The 10,830-nt window shown below is 42.9% G+C and overlaps 1 pseudogene; it reads right to left on the bottom strand.

Moving 5' to 3' along the window:
- Positions 1 to 2,921: 2,921 nt before the first annotated feature.
- LOC128333824 (RUN and FYVE domain-containing protein 1-like) lies at positions 2,922 to 4,219 on the bottom strand (annotated as a pseudogene).
- Positions 4,220 to 10,830: the final 6,611 nt, after the last annotated feature.

Genomic DNA, 10,830 nt, shown 5'->3' with positions numbered 1-10,830 from the left:
CTGGCTTGGCTGGATCCTCTTGCCTGGAGGCCACATGTCAACTCCAGGCTCCTCATCCTGCCCAGCCTCCAGGTCACAGTGCTCAGGTCTTTTCAAAGTATCACTACTGGGCAGAATTAGTGATTGCAGTGCAACGGAGTCATTATTGCTTTCCTTTATAGCTGGAAAAGGTCACCTTGAACTGTGTCTTCTTGTGTTGGAGCTTTTTAATTTTTTTTTTTTTTGAATGCGTCCTGCTGTGGCCAGATTTATAGTTAATTGCATCTTGAATCAGGTGAAGATGATTTGTTTCCAGTCATTCTGAATTTTATACATGCTGCTTTTTGATGCATTTATACCTTCAGCAATTTACAACATAAAAGGAAACATACAGATTACACTTAAAATGGAGTGGAATGAGGATTAAATTAAATGTAAGCCTGGCTGTGCAGAGGCACAGTTGTATAGAAGGTTTACCATGGAAGAACAACAGGAAAATGTCACCTTGTGGTGAATTTTCCCTATCACTATTGAGGTTCAGAATTCCAAGCTTGTATTGTGAAACTCACTTTCTCTCGGATTCCTAGCATGAAATACAGTCTTGAAAATCCTGATGGATTGTGGATTTCCTTTGCAAGCACTAGCTTTTGTTTTTGGAAGACTGTCAATCTTTAAAAAGACCAAACTGACATTGACAAGCAATTTGAGAACAAGATTTTTAAAAAATGGAGATGATGTAGTCAAGCCATATAATACTTCCTTTTCATCTCCACTAGTCCACCAGCTATTGATGTCACAAATGTGGGGAATCTCCCAACCAGAGTGGGATGGGATATTTATTCAGATTGAATGTAGATGTTCTCAATTAACAAATCAATCAGAACTCATAGACTTAATTGATTTGTTTGATTGGGTGGCAGCCCTATGAGCCACCCTTTGGATGGTTCTGCAATGCAGTTGTTAGGCTCAGGCTCTTCTATTTTTGTTCAAAGCTGTGTGGGAGAGAAAGCTGTGATTGTCACCTCTAGCCTCCAATTTCCACCATTGTTCTGATCTACCATGTAGGCAGGGAGGAGGAGGAGGAACAGCCTCAGGTGAGCAGCATGGCACATTTATTCCTCTAGTGCTTGAAAACAAGAACATAGCTAGGGAAACGGAGTGTCATCTGGCAAAGCTAATGGCTTGTTATCGCTCATGCCTTTAGCATCCATTAAAGGTTCACTCCCTCTGCAAGAGCTTGATTCTGACTTTGTTTGAGTCCCTGATGTAATCTTCAGCACCTACCTGTGGCCACTTTCTGACCTCCGTGGTGTAAGTCAAAGCCGGAGCGTGATAAAAACAGACAGCTCCCTAAACACTTTTAATTGGAACTCGGGTTCTTTATTGATTTCCCCCTCCTTCCTTCCCTTTCCCTGCTCCCTCCCTCCCTTCTCCTAGAAGAATGTTTTCATTAACCAATAACGAAATATTTAGGGGCCTGACATGCCCAGAGTGCTTGTGTGTATTTGCAATGTGCATTAGATGGAAAGTTTAGCCAGCGCTTAATAGGCCTGAAGAGAAATGGTTGCACTTTGGCAAAACCAGGCAGGCTGATTGCGACCTAAATAACTAATTCATCTTCATAGCGGATGCATGTCAGGGATAGGAACAAGCAGATACACCCAAGGTCGCACCAATTAGAGGCAATAAAGGGGCTGAAAGCAAAGAAAATGGAAGATGGTGACTTCCTAAATGCCAGAATTCCACACAAGGGAAGAGAGCTGGTCTTGTGCTAGCAAGTATGCATTGTCCGCATTGCTAAACAGGGTCTGTCCTTGTTTGCATTTGAATGGGAGACTTCATGTGTGAGCACTGTAAAATATTCCCCTCAGGGGATGGGGCCACTCTGGGAAGAGCATCTGCAAGCTTGCATGCAAAAGGTTCCAAATGCCCTCCCTGGCATCTCCACAATAGGGCTGGGAGAGTCTAACTGAGCTTGGGGCTGGTCATGAGAAGCGGCAGGATCCTTGCAGATCTCTCCACTTCCCACCTTCCTAACCCTCCTAAACAACACAGCTGTTAGCCAAGGTTAAGGGTCCGCTCGCACCCTCAATCAGGCTGCCCGATGTCATGTGTCTCTTTGGGCTGAGTTCAGACCAAGGAGACACAGAGATGGGTGCCTAGAGCTCTCATCTGATGGGGGAATCCCCCAATGCAACATGTGTATGGCGTGCTGCATTGTGGGATACAGGCTGCATTGTGGGATACATTGTGGGAACGACGAGTTCCAATTGGAGATTGTGTGAGGAATGTGTGGGCGCATGGGAGGCACCCCGAAGATGGTCCACTTGGTCATCTGGGGTGAAGGTAAGTTGAAAGCAGCCTTCCCCCACACCCTCCCCACTCATTCCTGGCAACCGTGAGAATCGCCTCACTATATTTTTAGGTGCTTTAGAAACACAAGGATCTATTTACTCTTTGAATACTCTATTTACCCTTTGAAATATAGTGGAGGCACATTCATTTACAGATTGCTTTAAAACATTTTCCATAGGGACAAACTGTAAGATGACATTTTCATTTGTCTAGAGAGAAATCTAGCAGAATATTCAAGTGGAAACACTTACAGTAGGTAAAGCTATGAGAAAATAAGTGTTCAGAAAAGTAATTTGTTTAAAGATCAAATGTGCAAATGTAAAGTACAAAGTTAAATGCAAACAAAATAGCTTTTTATATTTAAAAGCAAAACCAGAAGTGTGACTGTACACCTTCAATGTGTGGCACATTGAACACATTTTGAGGGTATGAATTTTTCTGGCACTTGATCAATGCAAGTTATTTCGCTTCCATAATTTCTGTAAGCCTCATTTTTTTTTCTAAATTAAATCTTCCTTTTCCCATTCTAACAGAGCAAAATTAGTACCATAGCTAAAGTAGTATGATACATCAAGAACAGCAGAATTTTAGATTCCTGGAAAGGAAGAATTTGATGTACACCTCTGAAGCAGTAAAGTGTGGCCAGTATCACAAACTTGTTCAGGCTTTGGATAGGATGGAAATGCAAGTTCATTACTAGAACAAGCATTTCAAAAGATGACATCACCGCAGTTTCGAAGCTGGTGCTTTCTTCTTGAAATGGAGAATTCTTTCTCTCCTTGTTTACAGTGGGTTGCTTCATCATTTTTCAGCTAGCTATTTATTCATTGTTAAATTAGTTAGTTAGTTATTGTTAAATTTATATACAGCCTTTCATTAAAAACAATCCCAAGGCAGTTTACAAAAGTTAAAAAACATACAATAAAAATGACAATTAAAAATATTAAGCTAAAAATATGGCTATGGCCCTTTAGTGCTTTATTTACTTCTTTAATATCTTCCATTTTAAGCTTGGATTGGCTAAGGTGAAGCCCCATTTCTTGAAGAGCTTGATCTTGTTCTTCACAAACCTTTTCTAATGGCTGCTTCTCTTCCTGCAGTTTTCATAACTTTTTTTCCACTTGCTGAAGTTTTGTTTTTAACAAAGCTGTCGTGTCCCTCTCTTGAGGCAGCTCCTGTTGCAGAGTCTGCCTCCGTTCTTTCTCAGATTTTAATTCTTTCTCAAAAATGGAACACTTGCTATCCAGTTGAATTAGTTGTTGCTTCATGGTCTCAATTTTACCACACAGCTCTTGCTTCAGCTTAACGTTTCTCTCTCTTTTCTTCATGTCTCAATCTGTCCTCCATTTGCACCACAGAAGACATCATTTAATTTAATTAATTTAATTTAATTTAATTTAATTATTTATTTCTATACCACTCTTCCAGACATGGCTCAGGGCAGTATACACAGAGAAATAGCAAATAAACAAGATGGATCCCTGTCCCCAAAGGGCTCACAATCTAAAATAAACATAAGATAGACACCAGCAACAGTCACTGGAAGTACTGGGCTGGGGATGGATAGGGCCAGTTACTCTCCCCCTGCTAAATAAAGAGAATCACCATGTTAAAAGGTACTTCTTTGCCAAGTCATTTGATGTGTTTTGCCCTCAAAGGAAAACACTGCTTCTTCTTTCTGTTGCAATGAGCTCTCTGCATCCTGATCTTAGCAAAACATCTGCAAATTGGTCGCTTTAACTTCCTCCAGCTGTTGCTGCAGGGCAACTCAGGAGTCCTGTTTTTCATGAGTATCTTTCTCCGGGAGTTTCATAGCAATTTCCACTTTCATTCCAATCTGCAGTTCCAACTTCATCATATTTGTGAGATTTGCACGTTCTTCCATTGTATGGCATTTTGCCACTGCACCTGCATTACCAGTGCAACACTTCCCTCCTCCTCTGCTTCCAGGAACAGGTCCCCACCTTGGACCCTTTCCAAAATTTGTGACAGAATGCATGGTTCCAGAACATTCCCTGTGCACCTCAGTAGATGGGATTTTATAAGATTTGGACAGATCTGTGGATGCTATACATTCTGTATGTTTGCATAGAAGAGAAATTCCAGTGAGTGCTTTTCAGCATAGTATCACAATCATTAATCACTGCTTGCATCACCTGCAGCTTGGCCTGACACAGAGATGGGTGCCTATTGTGGGTGCACAGTGCACTAGGCACTGTGCCTAGTGTCCAGTGCATTGTGGGATGCTCGGAGGCCAGAATAATGATTCCCAGCCTCAGCGCAATCCACTCTGCTCTGCACTGCACAAAGCAGGGCAGGCTGATCGTGTGGGTGTGCTCCACACTCCCACCAACAAGAGCTCGATCGTCTGGGGGAAGACAAGGTTTGCAGAGCCTTCCCTCCACCCGCCTGGTAGCTCGTGTGAATGTCCCAATATTTGCTTGGTATTGTGATATCACAACTATTGTAGAAGTCAGGCACAATATAAATCAAACATCATTCTCATGATCTTATATATTAGAATGTCCTACACTCTTGTGAATCTGTCTGTGTCCACCTTCCCCGGAGGAACTGTTTTGCCTGCATGGGCAGGAAAGGTGCTGCTGGAAAGCTGAGAGATGGGGAAATATTTGTGTGTGTGTAGCGGGGAGAATCTACAAGCGCTCACATGGAACAGAGTCCTTGCACGTGACCCTAGAAACAGAGGTCAATATCACTGCTTTAAGGTACCACCAGAACCTCTGTGACATCAGCAGCTCTTCCACCAATCACCATAAACTTCTCAGATCTATTTGCATACTTCAGAACCAAGGAGAAAAATGGCCACCATGCCTAATGAAGGCTGCCATACTTAAAAGCACTCACTCGCCCACTCAGATACTAAACTCTATATTTTTATTTTTTATTTATTTAAGATTGTTAAATAATTGTTAATTGTTATTGGTTTTAATGGTTTCTGTTTTTAATTGTAAACCGCCCTGAGCCTTTTCGGAAGGGCGGTATAAAAATCGAATAAATAAATAAATAAATAAATAAGATTTCTTCATGCCACCAAAACCTTCCTCTCTGGGTGCTTTACAATAATGATTTCATAATAGGAATAAGAATGTCTCCTGTCCCTCAGTTTTTGATCTCCCAGTCTGCTGGCAGCTCTGCAAGAATTTCAGGTTTGGCTACAACTTGATAGAGCAGATGAATTGAATCTTGCCACTTGATAACCTCCTGTGGATTTTTGTCACATTATGACTGAAGCACACATTAACGTGCATTTGTCTTTTGTAGTCTTTGTTTGCTGGGAGCTCCTCCAGCCTTAATTTGATATTTTTAAAGCTCTGTCACTGCTGCTCTTGTTTAATAAGTAGTTAATCAATTCTGTGAAGCTGCCACGACCCGCTTGCTGCCAGCAATGCTAAAGCGGGACACTGTGATTAATTTTTTGTGCTTGCTTGCCCGCAATGCATTCTGATAACTCTTAATATAGTGACTTCAGGATATCTAGATGCACATTTCTGGGGCTCTCTGTTGTTTTGCCTGGTGGCTGCTGATCGGTTCTAAAGACAATACATTGCCGAGATGAAAATGTCAATGGCAAGAGAATACACAAAGTGGAGAAGCAGATGAAGAAATATGCAATGAGGCAAGGGGAGCTCTGGAGAGTGAGTCATCTGACGGTTTTGAAATGAATGGCCTGGCTACTTCCTGAGCCTGTGGGGCTAATGCAAGGTATTTGCCAGGCCTTTGAATGTTTCCAGTGTGTGCTCATGGATAGTTAACATATGCACATTTGGGGGGATCCTGAAGCAAAAACCTGAACCTTGCTCTTGAGGATAAATAGCCCAAACAGGGTGGAGATTTGAGAATGTCATTTTCAAAGCTGCACACCGGCAGGGTGTGGGGGAGGCAACAGAGGGGAGATATGAAAAATGCATATGAGAATAGAGTGAAAGGTTAGTTATTAAAGTGATGGGGATTAAAGTGATGGGCCATAGTTCAGTGGTAGAGCACCGGTTTGGCATGCAGAAGGCCCCCAGTTCAATCTCTGGTGGCATCTCCAGGTAGGGCTGGGAAACACTCCTGACTGAAACCTTGGAGAGCTGCTGCCAGTCAGTGTAGACAATACTGAGCTAGGAGGACCCATGGTCTGACTCAGTATAAGGCAGCTCCCTAAATTCCTGGGTTTATAAAATTATGCCTGGGGTAGCACAGCGGGGAAATGCTTGACTAACAAGCAGAAGGTTGCCGGTTCGAATCCCCGCTGGTACTATATTGGGCAACAGCGATATCAGAAGATGCTGAAAGGCATCCTCTCATACTGCACAGGAGGAGGCAAGCAACGGTAAACCCCTCCTGTATTCTACCAAAGACAATCACAGGGCTCTGTGGTCGCCAGGAGTCGAAATTGACTTGACGGCACACTTTACCTCTAGGGAGACGGGAGATAACTTTTTATCCCACTTTCACAGTACTAGAGCCAGGGATCATCCAATGAAACTGGCTGCCAAGAAAGTTAGGACCAATGAAATCAAATACTTCTTCACACCGTGCATAACTGATCTGTGGAATTCTCTGTCACAGGATGTGGTGATAGCCATCAGCTTGGCTGGCTTTAAATGGGGCTTAGACCAATTCAAATAGGACAGGTCTGTCTATGGCTACTAGCCTTGATGGCTATAGGCTACCTCCAGGCTCAGAGGCGAACCATTTGCAGGAGAGGGGGCATGCATATTCTCTTGGCTGGCATCTGGCGGGCCACTAGGAAATAAAATGATGGACTAGATAGAACCTAATTTATCAAGGCTCATATGTTCTTTGGTTATGTTATCCGAAATTGGGTGTGAAAACTGCTGGAACCAATTGTGCATATGATGCACAACATCCGATTTGCATTATCTGGGTTTCTGAATGGTAAGCATGATGTGCAGATAAGCCAACAACATGCCAGAGATGTGCAGCAATTTTCAGGTCAGTATTACAAAAATGACAGATCTGCTTCTGCAGAATAAGTGGTCTGTTCATAAAATGCCAGCATGTGCAAATGTAGAAATTGCACATCACAAAAAAATGTTGCATATCACTTATGCTATGGCTCACACCAGCATATAATAAAGATATGCCCACATGCAGAGTTTCTTGTTTAAGAAGCTGGGAATGTGTGAGTCCTGGCAGTTCACACCACGAATGAGGATCAGCCTCATATCAGTCAGGCAATCAGCAGTTCCAACTTTTAAATAGCAAAATGGAGGGAAAATGAATTGTCTTTGCTGAAATGTGCTTTCTGGTTTAGTACACCCAGGTTAAACTGCTGATATAGGGTGTCACCACTTGGATGACACCTTCACCTTAATTCCAAGCTGAGCCAACCTAAAAAATAAATTCTGTACCACTGTAGCCCAGTTCTGCGACACAAAAGGTTCAGTGGCAACACTGATCTGAGGTGAGCTGTATGGATCAAACATAATCAAGCAAATATGGTATATATAGTTGTTCTTCTATTTGACAACCCCAGCACAGCAACCCTCCCATGGCTGGCTGTTGCTGGTGTCTACCTTGTGTTTCTTTTTTTAGATTGTGAGCCCGTTGGAGAAAGGGAACCGTCTTATTTTATCTACTTTATGTTTCTATGTAAACCACTTTAAGAACTTCTGTTGAAATGCAGTACATAAATAGTAGTTGTGGTGGTATTGGTAGTAGTAGTAGTAGTATTTGTACCATTTGTTTTGCTTTCTCTAGTCATGAGTAGGGACAAAAGACCTTGCATACCCCTTGACTATTCAGATCTACCCCTTCGACTACTGGGCATGCTCACAAGTTTCTGAGAGTTTATTTGGCTACTGACTAGATCTATTTCACATTCTTAGGGTCTAGATACTTGCTTGCTTTCTTGCTTTAAAAGAAGATATCTGACACTTCTCTTATACTGAATTCCATGACCAATATTGCAGAATACTTGTCCAGTGCTATGATAGAACAACCAATACCACAGAATACTTGTCCATGCAAAGCAGATGCTCTACCACTGAGCTTAGACACACACCCCACCCCCACCCCCGTTTGATTTTATTATATTGCTATTTTAATCCTGAGAATATACTGTCATCCTGGGAATACAGGAGAACCTCGTTATTTGTGAGACTGCTATTCGCGGTTCCACGTATAAATGGTGTATCTGACACCAATGTCCAGTATCCATGGATACTAATGTGGGTTAAAACCCACATATCTATAGTTCCTAGAGGGCCAGAAGTGACCATGGAGATCACTTTCAACTACCATTTTGTTTCAAGGAAGCCTAGAAGAGACAGAAGGAGCCATTTTATGACTCATTTCTGAGGGGGAACCCAGACTTTTTCCAGTGATTTGTTGCAATTTGTGGGGGCATTCCTAGGCACATGGGGGACATGTGGGGTACAGCACAGTAAGTTCTGGCCCTCTTAGAGGCCATTTGGTGGGCATTTTGTAGCTTTTTAAAATTGTTTCCCTCCACCCTGATACCTAGCCCCCCTTTCCCCATAGACCAAATGCCTTGTTTCTCCTGGTTCTGTTACTCATGGTTAGTAGGTGAGTAATGGAACCACTGTGAGTATTGAGATTCTTCTGTATATCCACTTTCAGGGATATGAGAGATTGGCAAAAATAGTAGTAGCAGCAGAAGTATGTTCATCCTCTTCATGAGACTTCCTAGTGCTTCCTTAGGAATCTAGGTTTAATGTTGGTTAATGACATTGAAGTGGTTGTGTAAACCCATGCCAAGATGGCTTATGACCCAAAATTTCCACCTTGGCATGGGTACACACAATCCCACTGATGTTAGTAACCCACATTAAAGAACTGTGTGAACAAGTCTAGTATGTCCCAGAGAGAGCTCACCAAGACATAATTTTCTAAATGCATAATTGTCTCACCAAGCAAGCCCACTGCTCCTTGCTCACCCCATCAACCAGCTTGTAGCATCCTCCCTTGGGTGGAGACCTGCAGTGCCTCAGAGTTGAAAGGGAGGAAGACTGCATCCTAAGTCCTCCTCTTTCAGGCTTTTCTTCCAAGACTGACTCCTCACCAGGGACTCCATCCTCTTCCAGCTTGACTGCCCTTCTCATCACTGGCCAGCTGCTTTTCAGGGCTTTCACACATGCCACCCTTCCAGGTTCCTCCTTTCTTTCCTCCACTGTCATCTTTATTAAAAGTCCCTCATCCCTTTGTTCTGGCTCCCTTGCCTCCCTCCCAGCCCAGCCCCTCTCATCCTGCGGTGGTGCTCCAGTGACATCATTGCCAGGCACCTCCTGCTCTTCCGATACCACTGCCAATCTGGTCACCCATTTCAGCTCCGGAGGACCTCGGGGGAAGGATCTTCGTGGGTCCCTGATTACTGCCTGGGCTTTCCTACCAGCTTCTGCCTCCCTCCTCCATCTGGTATATTTATCTGGTAGGTTCGGGTAGTGGAGAGGGCGGTCAGACACGTTTGTTTGTTTGTTTGTTTGTTTGTTTGTTTGTTTGTTTCAGGGAAGAATTCAAGCATGAGATTCCTCACCTCCCTTCTTGCTGGGGAATGTTCACATACACATGAAAAGGCTATTCTGGAGTGATCTGTATTAAGTTGTGATCTCACCAGGAAGTGGGGAAATTGCTACACTATGTTGTAAGTTCAATTTGAGGACAGATTTAAGGGGAGGGGAAATTGCTTAGGAAAGTGATGACTAAATAGACGGAGGATGGAAAGCATATATACTGGTGTGTGTGTGTGTGTGTGTGTGTATTTAATGGCTTTTCAAAATTGCTTCTATTATCCCTTTGGGTGATGGTGGAGTTGAAGGTAAGAGAAATTAATTGGCTGAAGACCAAAGCCTGGGAGTAACCCATCTCTAAAGACACACAAGGGAAGCCAATGATGGATAAATTGGCAGCCAGAAATAATAATAAATTACTGGATGGTCTCAATTGTACACAGGGGGACCCATTGCTGCTCTGTTTGTTATTTATTTGAAAGGGATAAGTTATTACAATAGCACTGGCTTCACTCATCCAAACACTGAGCAAGAAGATTTAGAAATGAAATTCAGTATGCAGAATATCCCAAAATCTTGGTGGTTAATATATTTCATGAGTTTACAATTAACAGTGTGTCCTCCTTCTACACATCTAGACCCATCCCATGATCTTGAGGAGGAGAGTTGGTCTTGGGGTACCAAGCATGAATTGTCCTCTTTGCTAAGCAGGGTCCACCCTGGTTTGCATTTGAGTGGGAAACTACATGTGAGCCCTGCAAGATATTCCCCTTAGGGGATGGGGCCACTCTGGGAAGATCACCTGCATATTTGCATGCAGAAGGTTCAAAGTTCCCTCCCTGGCATTTTCATGTAGGGGTGAAAGAGACTACTGCCTGTAACTTTGGAGAAGCCACTGCCAGTCTGTATAGACAATACTGAACTAAATGGACCAATGGTATAAGGCAGCTTTCTATGTTCCATCCACAAAGAAAAAAAATCTAGCATGTGGGAGCCA

Source organism: Hemicordylus capensis, chromosome 8 (assembly GCF_027244095.1).
Source record: "Hemicordylus capensis ecotype Gifberg chromosome 8, rHemCap1.1.pri, whole genome shotgun sequence".
NCBI classification, from domain to species: domain Eukaryota; kingdom Metazoa; phylum Chordata; class Lepidosauria; order Squamata; family Cordylidae; genus Hemicordylus; species Hemicordylus capensis.
Note: the sequence above shows the minus strand (reverse complement) of the source record. Positions and strands in the feature narration are given on the sequence as shown.